The following is an 18,068-nucleotide window of genomic DNA, read 5'->3' as shown; positions in this document are numbered from 1 at the left end:
AACCTCCAATAGGAAGGGTTTGGAAGGGTCAGGTCTGGAGAGGACGGGAGCCGAAGAAAAGGCAGACTTGAGTCGTTTAAAGGCGTCTTCTGCTTGAGGAGGCCAGGACTTGGGATCAGCATTTTTTTTGGTTAAAGCCACGATAGGAGCCACAATGGTAGAAAAATGTGGAATAAATTGCCTGTAATAATTGGCGAACCCCAAAAAGCGTTGGATAGCACGGAGTCCGGAGGGGCGTGGCCAATCTAAGACGGCAGAGAGTTTGTCTGGATCCATCTGTAGTCCCTGGCCAGAGACCAAATATCCTAGAAAAGGAAGAGATTGGCATTCAAACAGACATTTCTCAATTTTGGCATAGAGTTGGTTGTCACGAAGTCTCTGAAGAACCATACGGACATGCTGGCGGTGTTCTTCTAGATTGGCAGAAAAAATTAGGATATCGTCCAGATATACAACAACACAGGAGTATAACAGATCACGAAAAATTTCATTGACAAAGTCTTGGAAGACGGCAGGGGCGTTGCACAGTCCAAAGGGCATGACCAGATACTCAAAGTGTCCATCTCTGGTGTTAAATGCCGTTTTCCACTCGTCCCCCTCTCTGATGCGGATGAGGTTATAGGCGCCTCTTAAGTCCAATTTAGTGAAGATGTGGGCACCTTGGAGGCGATCAAAGAGTTCAGAGATGAGGGGTAAGGGGTAGCGGTTCTTAACCGTGATTTTATTAAGACCGCGGTAGTCAATGCAAGGACGTAGGGAGCCATCCTTTTTGGACACAAAGAAAAATCCGGCTCCGGCAGGAGAGGAGGATTTACGGATAAAGCCCTTTTTTAGATTCTCCTGGACGTATTCGGACATGGCAAGAGTCTCTGGGGCAGAGAGAGGATAAATTCTGCCCCGGGGTGGAGTAGTGCCCGGGAGGAGGTCGATAGGGCAATCATAAGGCCTGTGAGGAGGTAGAGTCTCAGCTTGTTTTTTGCAGAAAACATCCGCGAAGTCCATATAGGCCTTAGGGAGACCGGTTACTGGAGGAACCACAGAGTTACGGCAAGGGTTACTGGGAACCGGTTTTAGACAGTTCTTGGAACAAGAGGACCCCCAACTCTTGATCTCCCCAGTGGACCAATCCAGGGTAGGGGAATGAAGTTGAAGCCAGGGAAGTCCAAGGAGAATTTCCGAGGTGCAATTGGGGAGGACCAAAAGTTCAATCCTCTCATGATGAGATCCGATGCTCATAAGAAGGGGCTCCGTGCGGAAACGTATGGTACAGTCCAATCTTTCATTATTTACACAATTGATGTAGAGGGGTCTGGCGAGACTGGTCACCGGGATGTTGAACCTGTTGACGAGAGAGGCCAAAATAAAATTTCCTGCAGATCCAGAGTCCAAGAAGGCCACTGTAGAGAAGGAGAAGGCAGAGGCAGACATCCGCACAGGCACAGTAAGACGTGGAGAAGCTGAGTAGACATCAAGGACTGTCTCACCTTTGTGCGGAGTCAGCGTACGTCTTTCCAGGCGGGGAGGACGGATAGGACAATCTCTCAGGAAGTGTTCGGTACTAGCACAGTACAGGCAGAGGTTCTCCATACGGCGTCGTGTCCTCTCTTGAGGTGTCAGGCGAGACCGGTCGACCTGCATAGCCTCCACGGCGGGAGGCACAGGAACAGATTGCAGGGGACCAGAGGAGAGAGGAGCCGAGGAGAAGAAACGCCTCGTGCGAACAGAGTCCATATCTTGGCGGAGTTCCTGACGCCTTTCGGAAAAACGCATGTCAATGCGAGTGGCTAGGTGAATAAGTTCATGTAGATTAGCAGGAATTTCTCGTGCGGCCAGAACATCTTTAATGTTGCTGGATAGGCCTTTTTTGAAGGTCGCGCAGAGGGCCTCATTATTCCAGGACAATTCTGAAGCAAGAGTACGGAATTGTACGGCATACACGCCAACGGAAGAATTACCCTGGACCAGGTTCAACAGGGCAGTCTCAGCAGAAGAGGCTCGGGCAGGTTCCTCAAAGACACTTCGGATTTCCGAGAAGAAGGAGTGTACAGAGGCAGTGACGGGGTCATTGCGGTCCCAGAGCGGTGTGGCCCATGACAGGGCTTTTTCAGACAGAAGGCTGACTACGAAAGCCACCTTAGACCTTTCAGTGGGAAACAGGTCCGACATCATCTCCAGATGCAGGGAACATTGGGAAAGAAAGCCACGGCAAAACTTAGAGTCCCCATCAAATTTATCCGGCAAGGATAAGCGTATCCCAGGAGCGGCCACTCGCTGCGGAGGAGGTGCAGGAGCTGGCAGAGGAGATGACTGCTGAAGCTGTGGTAGTAACTGTTGTAGCATAACGGTCAGTTGAGACAGCTGTTGGCCTTGTTGCGCTATCTGTTGTGACTGCTGGGCGACCACCGTGGTGAGGTCAGCGACAACTGGCAGAGGAACTTCAGCGGGATCCATGGCCGGATCTACTGTCACGATGCCGGCTGGCAGGTAGTGGATCCTCTGTGCCAGAGAGGGATTGGCGTGGACCGTGCTAGTGGACCGGTTCTAAGCCACTACTGGTTTTCACCAGAGCCCGCCGCAAAGCGGGATGGTCTTGCTGCGGCGGTAGTGACCAGGTCGTATCCACTAGCAACGGCTCACCTCTCTGGCTGCTGAAGATAGGCGCGGTACAAGGGAGTAGGCAAAAGCAAGGTCGGACGTAGCAGAAGGTCGGGGCAGGCAGCAAGGATCGTAGTCAGGGGCAACGGCAGAAGGTCTGGAAACACAGGCAAGGAACACACAAGGAACGCTTTCACTGGCACTAAGGCAACAAGATCCGGCGAGGGAGTGAAGGGGAAGTGAGGTGATATAGGGAAGTGCACAGGTGTGAACACTAATTGGAACCACTGCGCCAATCAGCGGCGCAGTGGCCCTTTAAATCGCAGAGACCCGGCGCGCGCGCGCCCTAGGGAGCGGGGCCGCGCGCGCCGGGACAGAACAGACGGAGAGCGAGTCAGGTAGGGGAGCCGGGGTGCGCATCGCGAGCGGGCGCTACCCGCATCGCGAATCGCATCCCGGCTGGCAGCGGAATCGCAGCGCCCCGGGTCAGAGGACGTGACCGGAGCGCTGCCGCGGGGAGAGTGAAGCGAGCGCTCCGGGGAGGAGCGGGGACCCGGAGCGCTCGGCGTAACAGGAACATTCAGCACCCACCCGCTATCAAGGCAGCTGCCTATCATGTCATGCCCTACCTGCACAGGTGTGCTGGCTACTCAAATGATCCAATTAAGGAGGCCATTTAGTCAGCAGCAGCAGAAGTCCTGTGCCTGGACGCTCCAACAGGGGCCAGACACAAGCAGAAGCAGAAGCAGCAGAAGCAGCAGCAGCACCACCTTTTGTTTTTTGGCTGCAGCAGCAGCAAGGCCCACAGGGCTGGCTAGCTGGCTAGCCAGCAAGCAGGTAGCAATGAAAGTAGGAATCTTTCTTTTTAACCCTGTAAGGGGGTGGTGCACTGTACCCGAAGATACTGCCATATCGGGTCAATGCATAGGGCGACGGAAGCAAGCTTCGAAATCGGCCCCCGTTCTCAAAAATCCATTTAATATATGGTCCCCAGATAGGGGACGTATCAGATATTAAACTGATAAGAACAGATTTTTTTTTTTTTTTTTTTTTTTTTAAACCTTCAGGTTTGGACATTAAAACATCAAAATCCAACTCCATACTTCGTCACTTAGACTTTCTGTAGTAAAGTCCAACTCATCATTAGGTCTTTCTTTTTATTTTCAATTTCAAACAAACATAAATACCATCACCAATTACAAACTTACAAGATATCTCCATTTCAAAAACTTCCATATCCCCTCAGCATCCTTATCCCCCAAATTCTTCCTATCACACAAATAAACAACATATAACCTATCTAGAATCATCTTAATACAACCCTCCACCGACACGTTTTTTCTTTTGAATACACATAAATTCCTAACATCCCAAAGTACTTCTTTAATAATGGCAAGCAACACAAAAAAAACCCTTTCCTTATCTCTCCCTACCATACTAAGTCCAAACATAACCACATCATACGACATATACCTTATACCAGTCAATTCTTTAAACAGCAAACTCATCCCTTTCCACACACCTTGCGCCATTTCACAATTCCAAAATACATGCATCACACTCTCAATCCCATCACACCCATCTCTTGGACACCTCTCATACCTTCCAATCCCTCTATTTCTTTGAAATTCTCTTACCGGTAACGCACCATGCAAACTCTGCCATACTATCTCACGTTGTCTATTTGTTACTCCAACAGTCATTATACTCTTCCACACTCTCCCCACATCTACAGCTCTCACCATATTAATTGAACATTCAACTTCGTCTTTTTTAATGTACCCAATCATACTCTTTTTACTCACAAACACTTCTGGACCCACACCAATCAACCTATAATTCTCCAAAAATTTCACCACATATACATACCAACTAGGACACACAAAAGCATAAGGCACTCTCAAATCTCTTTCCAACCAACCCAATTTACATAACACACTGCCACCCAAATATCTCACCATACATGCACAACTCTTTTCACCTCCCATCATTCTTTTCAAAGCAAAAACAATATTCACACCCAGATACACATCAACATTCGGAAAGTCCATTCCTCCATTTTTACCATCTTTCATTACAATCTCTCTCTTAACTCTTTCCATCTTTGTACCCCACAAAAACACAAATAACATTCTTTTCACCTTTCGCAAAACCATATAACTTGGCGGAAACACAACAGCAACATATAACAGTATTGGCAAAATCACACTCTTCACTATCATAACCTTACCAACCATTGACAACTCTCTCAACCTCCAAAAATTCAATTTCTTTTGCACTCTCTTCCCCACATCCTCCCAACTATTTCTACCATCCAACCGTTCATCCATCTTCACCCCCAACACCTGAATAGGCCCTTCCACCCCTTCCATACCAACATCCTCACTCTGAGTCACACCACCAAAACATTTATATTCACTCTTTCCCCAATTGACCTTAAAACCAGACGCACCACAAAACAGACTTACCAATAACTTGGATCTTCTTACAGCCGCAACAGATTCACTTACCACACATACATCATCCATATAAGCCAACACTTTAACCTCTTTACCACGACCCCCCGGAACTCTCACACCTCTCACACATTTATCCTTACGCAATAATTCTAATAATGGTTCCATAGCACAAATAAAAGCAATAGGTGACAAGGGACATCCCTGTCTCACCCCTGAACATACTTTAATCTCCTCAGTCATCCATCCATTAATCAGAATCTTACTATACACTTCCTTATACAACATTCTCACAATATTCACAAAATCACCTGGAAACCCCATTTTAACTAGCACCTTAAACAAAAACCCATGCGACAAACGGTCAAAAGCTTTTTCAAAATCAATTGACAACACACGAACCACCTGCTTTCTACACATACCATCCCACAATATATCTCTCAACAAACACAAATTCTCACTAATTCTTCTTCCTGGCACACCACACACTTGCTCCTCCCCAATCACTTGCTCTATCACGTCCCTCATTCTATTTGTAATCAGCTTTGCAAATATTTTATAATCCACATTCAACAAAGTTATCGGCCTCCAATTCCTTACATCATTCACATCCCCTTTCTTATAAATCAAAACCACTATCCCACTCTTCATACTTTCCACCAATCTTCCATTAGCCCACATATACTTAAAGATACTCTCCATATCATCCTTCAGTACATCCCACAATTTCACATAAAACTCAGCCGGCAACCCATCCTCTCCAGGAGTCTTATTTTTAGCCATACTATCAACCGTCCTTTTAATTTCTTCCATTCCAATCTCTCTCATTAAACTCTCATACTCATTACAATCTACCTTCTTATCAATCACTTCCAGCACTTCCTCAGCCAAACCCCTATCACACTGTTTGACTGCATATAAGTCCTCATAAAACTCTTTCACCACATTCAGTACAGCTTTGCCTCTCACCAAACCACCATCCTTATCATACACACTCACTAAATCATCCTTTCTCCCAATCACTTTCTTAAAAAAATATCTTGAACACTTTTCATCCTTCTCCAATTTGTCCACTTTTGCTCGGTACATTAACTCTTTTCCTCTTTCATTCAACCAATCCTTTATATCTCTTTTCACAGCATCAATCTTACCATCCACTCTCCATCCCTTCTTTTTCAACTTAATGAGAAACCCCAACCTTTTATTCAGCCATTCATACTTCTTTCTTTCCCTAGCTTTCCTTTTATAACCTTCCCTCTTGAAAAAAACCTTAGTTCTTTCTTTAACCCACTCCCACCAACACAATAAATCCAAAAATTCTTTTTTCTTCTCACACCATAACTTATACTTCTTAATATACCTATCATATACCTCCTTTTCATCCAACAGTTTCACATTAAGCTTCCAGTAACCCCTCCCACTTATGCAAATCTCATCCAACACCAAACCACAACTCACACGCTCATGATCAGAATAAATCACTCTCTCTTGCTTATACCACATACATCCTATCATTTTGGACACAAAACACATATCTAATCTTGACTCACTCCTTCCACTCTCAGCATGATATGTTGCTAACACAGGATTCACACCACACACTTCAACCACATCTCTTAACTTGAAATCACTCACCATACTCTTAAGCATATTTCCAGAAACATCCGCATCCCTCCCAATCTCACAGTTGAAATCACCTACTAACAACACTGGTTCCTTCCCAGACAAAAAACCCTTAATTATTTCAAACAAACCCACCCTCTCCTCCTTATTCACAGGTGCATAAACATTAATTAACTTAAACTTAAACCCATGTAACCCAACCTCCACCAACACACACCTTCCTTCCCTTAACACCATTTGACTACAAACTTTAAACTTATTATTCCTAAACAAAACTCCAACTCCATCATTTCTATTTACATTAGAGCAAGACCACACTGCTGGTCCATATCTCCACTCCTCCTTTTTTGGAGGAAAATCCAATCCACATTCCTGTAGACAAATTATGTCATTATTAGTTCCTGCCAATTCCTCCAGAATGGCCGCTCTTCTATTCTTATTTTTAAAGACTCTAACATTTGACAAACTAACCGAAAAAGACATATCAAATCAAATAACAACCCATAGGAAGAAAAAACCTAGAAGAGAGTTAATGAACTTTACGGCTCAGTGTCGAGGGAGAAGTTTCTTCTCCAATGCATTTATCCATTTCACCCTCAGATATTGCGGCAAAACGATTACTCGTCTCCACCACCGTCTGCTCCATCTTTTCACCACTGGCACCTCTCGCCGCCTTCCGTGGGGGACGAAAAAGATCTTCCTCTCTCTCTTTAGCACTTTCCTCTTCTGAATTCGACCATTCAACTTTTTGAGTGCCAGACACCTGAGGACTAGGCACCTCTTCAATTCTCACCTCCTCCTCCATCTCCTCTTCAATCTCCTCCTGCACCTTCTCTTCCACCACCGTTGCTTTCTCAATAATGCTAGCAATCACACTCTTTTCTGCCATGTCTGCCTTTGCCTTTTCCCTTTTTTTAATTGCCAAATCTTTTCTGGCCTCTTTCTCCTTCTCCCTCTTAGCCACCTCCGGACAATTTCTATACACATGTCCAACAAGGCCACAAAGATCACAAGTTCTGGGCTGTGGACAAGCTCCCGCCTCATGCCCTGGCATTTTACAATTTCGGCACTTCTTATTACCTGGACAAGCCTCTTTAACATGTCCAAACAGCAAACAATCACGGCAAAACAATGGCTGGCCATAATAATAGACATAACCCCGGTTTCCAGCGATTGAAAAATTGGCCGGTGGGTGTTTCACTCCACCAATGCTCCCAGGATCCAGCTTCAGTTTTACAAAAAACTTCCATGTGCCATTAAACACACCCAAACTACTAGTTTGCTTCACTCCCCCTTGGACACTTTCACAGTAGATACTTAGAAAGTTCTTAATCATATCCGGGTCTAAGAACGGATTGTACATATGTACAAACAGAGTCTTCACTCCCATCTCAAACAAAGGAAAAAACTTTACATTTTCCAAGACAGGGTTATTGGCATTTCTTTTCAAACATTCATAGAAGTTCTGGCAATCAGCTTCATAGATGAAGGACACATCATATATTCCTTGCTTCCTATTCTCTTGCACACAGAACAAACTATCCATGCCAAAACCGCCCAATTTCTCCACAAGTTCATGTCCAATGTACTCAATCCGATTCTTACCCCGGTCAGAAGTTTCCACCACAAAACGTACAGTCTTCTCAATCGCAGGGAGGTATTCCTTTCCAGCCATTGTTCTTCTCTTGTCTGTCGATTCCACAGTAAGATCACCACTCCGGATTCCTGCTCAGCAGAACACCCGCACCCCTGACCCAGACCAAGTTTACACTTGATCTTAGCCAAAAGGCCGAGAAGCGATAACCGTGAAAGGGGCGGGCCCAACAAGGTCCCCTTCATGGGCACTATCACTGCTTGCTGTCAGGGAGGCTGTCAGACAATTTTCCATGCACACTCTGGGCTGGGGGGCAGTCAACCACCAGTACACACAGCAGAACCTAAACCCATACCATTATTGCTAAGCAGCAAGACAGGGGCCCATTGCACTCCCACGGGGCCTTTTTAAATGCAATCCATAACCCGGATTTGCCAGGAACCCTTCTTACTCCTCCTACTTGCATGTGACACTGGGCTTAGGATCTGCATAGGAAACACACACACAAGCACACACCTACCTTTGTTGCCTGCAGATGCCTCCTTGGCTGTCCCCAAACGGTATCAAACCAACACCCACGGGAAGCTGTAAGCATAGAGGACATGCCTGCACCCCATTGGACTTACCTGTGTGGGTTAAATCCGGGTTATTTGACAACCTATGGCGGTGATGGTTCTGCTCAGGCAGAGCAGTGCTGATGCTCCTCATAAAGCTGTCGCTGCTGTGAAGGTTCTAGGTGACATCACAAATCCCTTTGGTTACATACACAACAAAGCTGGGTTGTTGTTGTTTACACTCTGCAAGGCCTGTGGAAGTGAGTGACATCATAGCACTGTAGTTCTGAGGGTTCAAGATGGATGCAACAATCTCCTGTTGCTTCTATGAAGGCCGTAATAGACGACATCACCAAACAGCTCCATAGTCACATACACAGCAAAGGAGAGATGTTGTTTACACCTAGTGATGTCAGTGGTATTGAGTGACATCACAGCACAGTGCTAAGGCTCCTGGGCCTGGACACAGCAGCGGCTGCAATATCTCAACGGAGAATACGTTTATATCTATGTGTGTGTGTGCGCATATATATATATATATATATATATATATATATATATATATATATATTTCTCCGCCGAAATCACTTTTAAACCCATTTCCACCTTTTTTTCCCTTCTCTTCCTCTTACTTTTTTTTCACGTTTTTTTACGTTTTTCTCCTTTTCGCCTCTTTTCTGGGCGTATTATTCTTCTTTTTCTTCTTTTTTTTCGTCTAATGCATACCCCATCAGTGCAGCAATGCTTATTCAATACCGCCAGCAGATGGAGACACTGGGGGATAATTTTCTAAGGATTTATACTGATTTTTCCTGTCTGAATTTGTCGCACAGAAAGTTGCAGGCCAAATATGTGTGACATTTCTGCGACTTTAGCTTCTAGAGCATTTTTACAACATTATACATAGGTGCTGAATACATAAAAAGCGACTGTTCAGCGACAGACAAGTCGCATCGGCTGAAAGTAGGCCAGAATGTCAGTCCATGTTGGAGCAGGTTTAGATACAGTCTAAAGCATAGATCTCAAAGTCTGTGCACAGAATTTAGCAAGGGCCTCGCACCTTCTGATGCATCAGGTAGGTGCACAATAGCATAGCCTAACCCTCTGTACTTTGGTCTATATTGATGCGGGACATAGACAGCCAGCTAATGACCAATCCATTAGTGCAATGGATGGCTGGAAGCATTTGTCTTTGCCTTTGCAATACCACAGAAGCAATGCATGGTCAATGTACAGCAATGACACACCTGTGTGAACAGCCAGGAGACCCCCCCCCCCCCCCCATGTTATGTTACATAGTTACATAGTTAGTACGGTCGAAAAAAGACATATGTCCATCACGTTCAACCAGGGAATTAAGGGGTAGGGGTGTGGCGCGATATTGGGGAAGGGATGAGATTTTATATTTCTTCATAAGCATTAATCTTATTTTGTCAATTAGGAACATTCAGCACCCACCCGCTATCAAGGCAGCTGCCTATCATGTCATGCCCTACCTGCACAGGTGTGCTGGCTACTCAAATGATCCAATTAAGGAGGCCATTTAGTCAGCAGCAGCAGAAGTCCTGTGCCTGGACGCTCCAACAGGGGCCAGACACAAGCAGAAGCAGAAGCAGCAGAAGCAGCAGCAGCACCACCTTTTGTTTTTTGGCTGCAGCAGCAGCAAGGCCCACAGGGCTGGCTAGCTGGCTAGCCAGCAAGCAGGTAGCAATGAAAGTAGGAATCTTTCTTTTTAACCCTGTAAGGGGGTGGTGCACTGTACCCGAAGATACTGCCATATCGGGTCAATGCATAGGGCGACGGAAGCAAGCTTCGAAATCGGCCCCCGTTCTCAAAAATCCATTTAATATATGGTCCCCAGATAGGGGACGTATCAGATATTAAACTGATAAGAACAGATTTTTTTTTTTTTTTTTTTTTTTTTTTTTTTTTTTTTTTTTTTTTTAAACCTTCAGGTTTGGACATTAAAACATCAAAATCCAACTCCATACTTCGTCACTTAGACTTTCTGAAGTAAAGTCCAACTCATCATTAGGTCTTTCTTTTTATTTTCAATTTCAAACAAACATAAATACCATCACCAATTACAAACTTACAAGATATCTCCATTTCAAAAACTTCCATATCCCCTCAGCATCCTTATCCCCCAAATTCTTCCTATCACACAAATAAACAACATATAACCTATCTAGAATCATCTTAATACAACCCTCCACCGACACGTTTTTTCTTTTGAATACACATAAATTCCTAACATCCCAAAGTACTTCTTTAATAATGGCAAGCAACACAAAAAAAACCCTTTCCTTATCTCTCCCTACCATACCAAGTCCAAACATAACCACATCATACGACATATACCTTATACCAGTCAATTCTTTAAACAGCAATCTCATCCCTTTCCACACACCTTGCGCCATTTCACAATTCCAAAATACATGCATCACACTCTCAATCCCATCACACTCATCTCTTGGACACCTCTCATACCTTCCAATCCCTCTATTTCTTTGAAATTCTCTTACCGGTAATGCACCATGCAAACTCTGCCATACTATCTCACGTTGTCTATTTGTTACTCCAACAGTCATTATACTCTTCCACACTCTCCCCACATCTACAGCTCTCACCATATTAATTGAACATTCAACTTCGTCTTTTTTAATGTACCCAATCATACTCTTTTTACTCACAAACACTTCTGGACCCACACCAATCAACCTATAATTCTCCAAAAATTTCACCACATATACATACCAACTAGGACACACAAAAGCATAAGGCACTCTCAAATCTCTTTCCAACCAACCCAATTTACATAACACACTGCCACCCAAATATCTCACCATACATGCACAACTCTTTTCACCTCCCATCATTCTTTTCAAAGCAAAAACAATATTCACACCCAGATACACATCAACATTCGGAAAGTCCATTCCTCCATTTTTACCATCTTTCATTACAATCTCTCTCTTAACTCTTTCCATCTTTGTACCCCACAAAAACACAAATAACATTCTTTTCACCTTTCGCAAAACCATATAACTTGGCGGAAACACAACAGCAACATATAACAGTATTGGCAAAATCACACTCTTCACTATCATAACCTTACCAACCATTGACAACTCTCTCAACCTCCAAAAATTCAATTTCTTTTGCACTCTCTTCCCCACATCCTCCCAACTATTTCTACCATCCAACCGTTCATCCATCTTCACCCCCAACACCTGAATAGGCCCTTCCACCCCTTCCATACCAACATCCTCACTCTGAGTCACACCACCAAAACATTTATATTCACTCTTTCCCCAATTGACCTTAAAACCAGACGCACCACAAAACAGACTTACCAATAACTTGGATCTTCTTACAGCCGCAACAGATTCACTTACCACACATACATCATCCATATAAGCCAACACTTTAACCTCTTTACCACGACCCCCCGGAACTCTCACACCTCTCACACATTTATCCTTACGCAATAATTCTAATAATGGTTCCATAGCACAAATAAAAGCAATAGGTGACAAGGGACATCCCTGTCTCACCCCTGAACATACTTTAATCTCCTCAGTCATCCATCCATTAATCAGAATCTTACTATACACTTCCTTATATAACATTCTCACAATATTCACAAAATCACCTGGAAACCCCATTTTAACTAGCACCTTAAACAAAAACCCATGCGACAAACGGTCAAAAGCTTTTTCAAAATCAATTGACAACACACGAACCACCTGCTTTCTACACATACCATCCCACAATATATCTCTCAACAAACACAAATTCTCACTAATTCTTCTTCCTGGCACACCACACACTTGCTCCTCCCCAATCACTTGCTCTATCACGTCCCTCATTCTATTTGTAATCAGCTTTGCAAATATTTTATAATCCACATTCAACAAAGTTATCGGCCTCCAATTCCTTACATCATTCACATCCCCTTTCTTATAAATCAAAACCACTATCCCACTCTTCATACTTTCCACCAATCTTCCATTAGCCCACATATACTTAAAGATACTCTCCATATCATCCTTCAGTACATCCCACAATTTCACATAAAACTCAGCCGGCAACCCATCCTCTCCAGGAGTCTTATTTTTAGCCATACTATCAACCGTCCTTTTAATTTCTTCCATTCCAATCTCTCTCATTAAACTCTCATACTCATTACAATCTACCTTCTTATCAATCACTTCCAGCACTTCCTCAGCCAAACCCCTATCACACTGTTTGACTGCATATAAGTCCTCATAAAACTCTTTCACCACATTCAGTACAGCTTTGCCTCTCACCAAACCACCATCCTTATCATACACACTCACTAAATCATCCTTTCTCCCAATCACTTTCTTAAAAAAATATCTTGAACACTTTTCATCCTTCTCCAATTTGTCCACTTTTGCTCGGTACATTAACTCTTTTCCTCTTTCATTCAACCAATCCTTTATATCTCTTTTCACAGCATCAATCTTACCATCCACTCTCCATCCCTTCTTTTTCAACTTAATGAGAAACCCCAACCTTTTATTCAGCCATTCATACTTCTTTCTTTCCCTAGCTTTCCTTTTATAACCTTCCCTCTTGAAAAAAACCTTAGTTCTTTCTTTAACCCACTCCCACCAACACAATAAATCCAAAAATTCTTTTTTCTTCTCACACCATAACTTATACTTCTTAATATACCTATCATATACCTCCTTTTCATCCAACAGTTTCACATTAAGCTTCCAGTAACCCCTCCCACTTATGCAAATCTCATCCAACACCAAACCACAACTCACACGCTCATGATCAGAATAAATCACTCTCTCTTGCTTATACCACATACATCCTATCATTTTGGACACAAAACACATATCTAATCTTGACTCACTCCTTCCACTCTCAGCATGATATGTTGCTAACACAGGATTCACACCACACACTTCAACCACATCTCTTAACTTGAAATCACTCACCATACTCTTAAGCATATTTCCAGAAACATCCGCATCCCTCCCAATCTCACAGTTGAAATCACCTACTAACAACACTGGTTCCTTCCCAGACAAAAAACCCTTAATTATTTCAAACAAACCCACCCTCTCCTCCTTATTCACAGGTGCATAAACATTAATTAACTTAAACTTAAACCCATGTAACCCAACCTCCACCAACACACACCTTCCTTCCCTTAACACCATTTGACTACAAACTTTAAACTTATTATTCCTAAACAAAACCCCAACTCCATCATTTCTATTTACATTAGAGCAAGACCACACTGCTGGTCCATATCTCCACTCCTCCTTTTTTGGAGGAAAATCCAATCCACATTCCTGTAGACAAATTATGTCATTATTAGTTCCTGCCAATTCCTCCAGAATGGCCGCTCTTCTATTCTTATTTTTAAAGACTCTAACATTTGACAAACTAACCGAAAAAGACATATCAAATCAAATAACAACCCATAGGAAGAAAAAAACCTAGAAGAGAGTTAATGAACTTTACGGCTCAGTGTCGAGGGAGAAGTTTCTTCTCCAATGCATTTATCCATTTCACCCTCAGATATTGCGGCAAAACGATTACTCGTCTCCACCACCGTCTGCTCCATCTTTTCACCACTGGCACCTCTCGCCGCCTTCCGTGGGGGACGAAAAAGATCTTCCTCTCTCTCTTTAGCACTTTCCTCTTCTGAATTCGACCATTCAACTTTTTGAGTGCCAGACACCTGAGGACTAGGCACCTCTTCAATTCTCACCTCCTCCTCCATCTCCTCTTCAATCTCCTCCTGCACCTTCTCTTCCACCACCGTTGCTTTCTCAATAATGCTAGCAATCACACTCTTTTCTGCCATGTCTGCCTTTGCCTTTTCCCTTTTTTTAATTGCCAAATCTTTTCTGGCCTCTTTCTCCTTCTCCCTCTTAGCCACCTCCGGACAATTTCTATACACATGTCCAACAAGGCCACAAAGATCACAAGTTCTGGGCTGTGGACAAGCTCCCGCCTCATGCCCTGGCATTTTACAATTTCGGCACTTCTTATTACCTGGACAAGCCTCTTTAACATGTCCAAACAGCAAACAATCACGGCAAAACAATGGCTGGCCATAATAATAGACATAACCCCGGTTTCCAGCGATTGAAAAATTGGCCGGTGGGTGTTTCACTCCACCAATGCTCCCAGGATCCAGCTTCAGTTTTACAAAAAACTTCCATGTGCCATTAAACACACCCAAACTACTAGTTTGCTTCACTCCCCCTTGGACACTTTCACAGTAGATACTTAGAAAGTTCTTAATCATATCCGGGTCTAAGAACGGATTGTACATATGTACAAACAGAGTCTTCACTCCCATCTCAAACAGAGGAAAAAACTTTACATTTTCCAAGACAGGGTTATTGGCATTTCTTTTCAAACATTCATAGAAGTTCTGGCAATCAGCTTCATAGATGAAGGACACATCATATATTCCTTGCTTCCTATTCTCTTGCACACAGAACAAACTATCCATGCCAAAACCGCCCAATTTCTCCACAAGTTCATGTCCAATGTACTCAATCCGATTCTTACCCCGGTCAGAAGTTTCCACCACAAAACGTACAGTCTTCTCAATCGCAGGGAGGTATTCCTTTCCAGCCATTGTTCTTCTCTTGTCTGTCGATTCCACAGTAAGATCACCACTCCGGATTCCTGCTCAGCAGAACACCCGCACCCCTGACCCAGACCAAGTTTACACTTGATCGGAGCCAAAAGGCCGAGAAGCGATAACCGTGAAAGGGGCGGGCCCAACAAGGTCCCCTTCATGGGCACTATCACTGCTTGCTGTCAGGGAGGCTGCCAGACAATTTTCCATGCACACTCTGGGCTGGGGGGCAGTCAACCACCAGTACACACAGCAGAACCTAAACCCATACCATTATTGCTAAGCAGCAAGACAGGGGCCCATTGCACTCCCACGGGGCCTTTTTAAATGCAATCCATAACCCGGATTTGCCAGGAACCCTTCTTACTCCTCCTACTTGCATGTGACACTGGGCTTAGGATCTGCATAGGAAACACACACACAAGCACACACCTACCTTTGTTGCCTGCAGATGCCTCCTTGGCTGTCCCCAAACGGTATCAAACCAACACCCACGGGAAGCTGTAAGCATAGAGGACATGCCTGCACCCCATTGGACTTACCTGTGTGGGTTAAATCCGGGTTATTTGACAACCTATGGCGGTGATGGTTCTGCTCAGGCAGAGCAGTGCTGATGCTCCTCATAAAGCTGTCGCTGCTGTGAAGGTTCTAGGTGACATCACAAATCCCTTTGGTTACATACACAACAAAGCTGGGTTGTTGTTGTTTACACTCTGCAAGGCCTGTGGAAGTGAGTGACATCATAGCACTGTAGTTCTGAGGGTTCAAGATGGATGCAACAATCTCCTGTTGCTTCTATGAAGGCCGTAATAGACGACATCACCAAACAGCTCCATAGTCACATACACAGCAAAGGAGAGATGTTGTTTACACCTAGTGATGTCAGTGGTATTGAGTGACATCACAGCACAGTGCTAAGGCTCCTGGGCCTGGACACAGCAGCGGCTGCAATATCTCAACGGAGAATACGTTTATATCTATGTGTGTGTGTGCGCATATATATATATATATATATATATATATATATATATATATATATATTTCTCCGCCGAAATCACTTTTAAACCCATTTCCACCTTTTTTTCCCTTCTCTTCCTCTTACTTTTTTTTCACGTTTTTTTACGTTTTTCTCCTTTTCGCCTCTTTTCTGGGCGTATTATTCTTCTTTTTCTTCTTTTTTTTCGTCTAATGCATACCCCATCAGTGCAGCAATGCTTATTCAATACCGCCAGCAGATGGAGACACTGGGGGATAATTTTCTAAGGATTTATACTGATTTTTCCTGTCTGAATTTGTCGCACAGAAAGTTGCAGGCCAAATATGTGTGACATTTCTGCGACTTTAGCTTCTAGAGCATTTTTACAACATTATACATAGGTGCTGAATACATAAAAAGCGACTGTTCAGCGACAGACAAGTCGCATCGGCTGAAAGTAGGCCAGAATGTCAGTCCATGTTGGAGCAGGTTTAGATACAGTCTAAAGCATAGATCTCAAAGTCTGTGCACAGAATTTAGCAAGGGCCTCGCACCTTCTGATGCATCAGGTAGGTGCACAATAGCATAGCCTAACCCTCTGTACTTTGGTCTATATTGATGCGGGACATAGACAGCCAGCTGATGACCAATCCATTAGTGCAATGGATGGCTGGAAGCATTTGTCTTTGCCTTTGCAATACCACAGAAGCAATGCATGGTCAATGTACAGCAATGACACACCTGTGTGAACAGCCAGGAGACCCCCCCCCCCCCCCCATGTTATGTTACATAGTTACATAGTTAGTACGGTCGAAAAAAGACATATGTCCATCACGTTCAACCAGGGAATTAAGGGGTAGGGGTGTGGCGCGATATTGGGGAAGGGATGAGATTTTATATTTCTTCATAAGCATTAATCTTATTTTGTCAATTAGGAACATTCAGCACCCACCCGCTATCAAGGCAGCTGCCTATCATGTCATGCCCTACCTGCACAGGTGTGCTGGCTACTCAAATGATCCAATTAAGGAGGCCATTTAGTCAGCAGCAGCAGAAGTCCTGTGCCTGGACGCTCCAACAGGGGCCAGACACAAGCAGAAGCAGAAGCAGCAGAAGCAGCAGCAGCACCACCTTTTGTTTTTTGGCTGCAGCAGCAGCAAGGCCCACAGGGCTGGCTAGCTGGCTAGCCAGCAAGCAGGTAGCAATGAAAGTAGGAATCTTTCTTTTTAACCCTGTAAGGGGGTGGTGCACTGTACCCGAAGATACTGCCATATCGGGTCAATGCATAGGGCGACGGAAGCAAGCTTCGAAATCGGCCCCCGTTCTCAAAAATCCATTTAATATATGGTCCCCAGATAGGGGACGTATCAGATATTAAACTGATAAGAACAGATACTACACTTGATCTTAGCCAAAAGGCCGAGAAGCGATAACCGTGAAAGGGGCGGGCCCAACAAGGTCCCCTTCATGGGCACTATCACTGCTTGCTGTCAGGGAGGCTGCCAGACAATTTTCCATGCACACTCTGGGCTGGGGGGCAGTCAACCACCAGTACACACAGCAGAACCTAAACCCATACCATTATTGCTAAGCAGCAAGACAGGGGCCCATTGCACTCCCACGG

At 44.2% G+C, this 18,068-nt stretch overlaps 2 non-coding genes and 1 pseudogene across 2 annotated transcripts; all 3 read right to left on the bottom strand.

Moving 5' to 3' along the window:
- Positions 1–3,474: 3,474 nt before the first annotated feature.
- LOC130329026 (U2 spliceosomal RNA) lies at positions 3,475–3,659 on the bottom strand. Its single transcript, XR_008872859.1, has one exon. It is a non-coding gene; the product is annotated as a U2 spliceosomal RNA (small nuclear RNA).
- Positions 3,660–10,568: 6,909 nt separating this feature from the next.
- Positions 10,569–10,774, bottom strand: LOC130329030 (U2 spliceosomal RNA; annotated as a pseudogene).
- A 6,910-nt stretch (positions 10,775–17,684) lies between these two features.
- Positions 17,685–17,875, bottom strand: LOC130329057 (U2 spliceosomal RNA). Its single transcript, XR_008872875.1, has one exon. It is a non-coding gene; the product is annotated as a U2 spliceosomal RNA (small nuclear RNA).
- Positions 17,876–18,068: the final 193 nt, after the last annotated feature.

Source organism: Hyla sarda, unplaced genomic scaffold (genome assembly GCF_029499605.1).
Source record: "Hyla sarda isolate aHylSar1 unplaced genomic scaffold, aHylSar1.hap1 scaffold_315, whole genome shotgun sequence".
NCBI classification, from domain to species: Eukaryota; Metazoa; Chordata; class Amphibia; order Anura; family Hylidae; genus Hyla; species Hyla sarda.
This window is presented reverse-complemented; position numbering and strand designations above follow the sequence as displayed.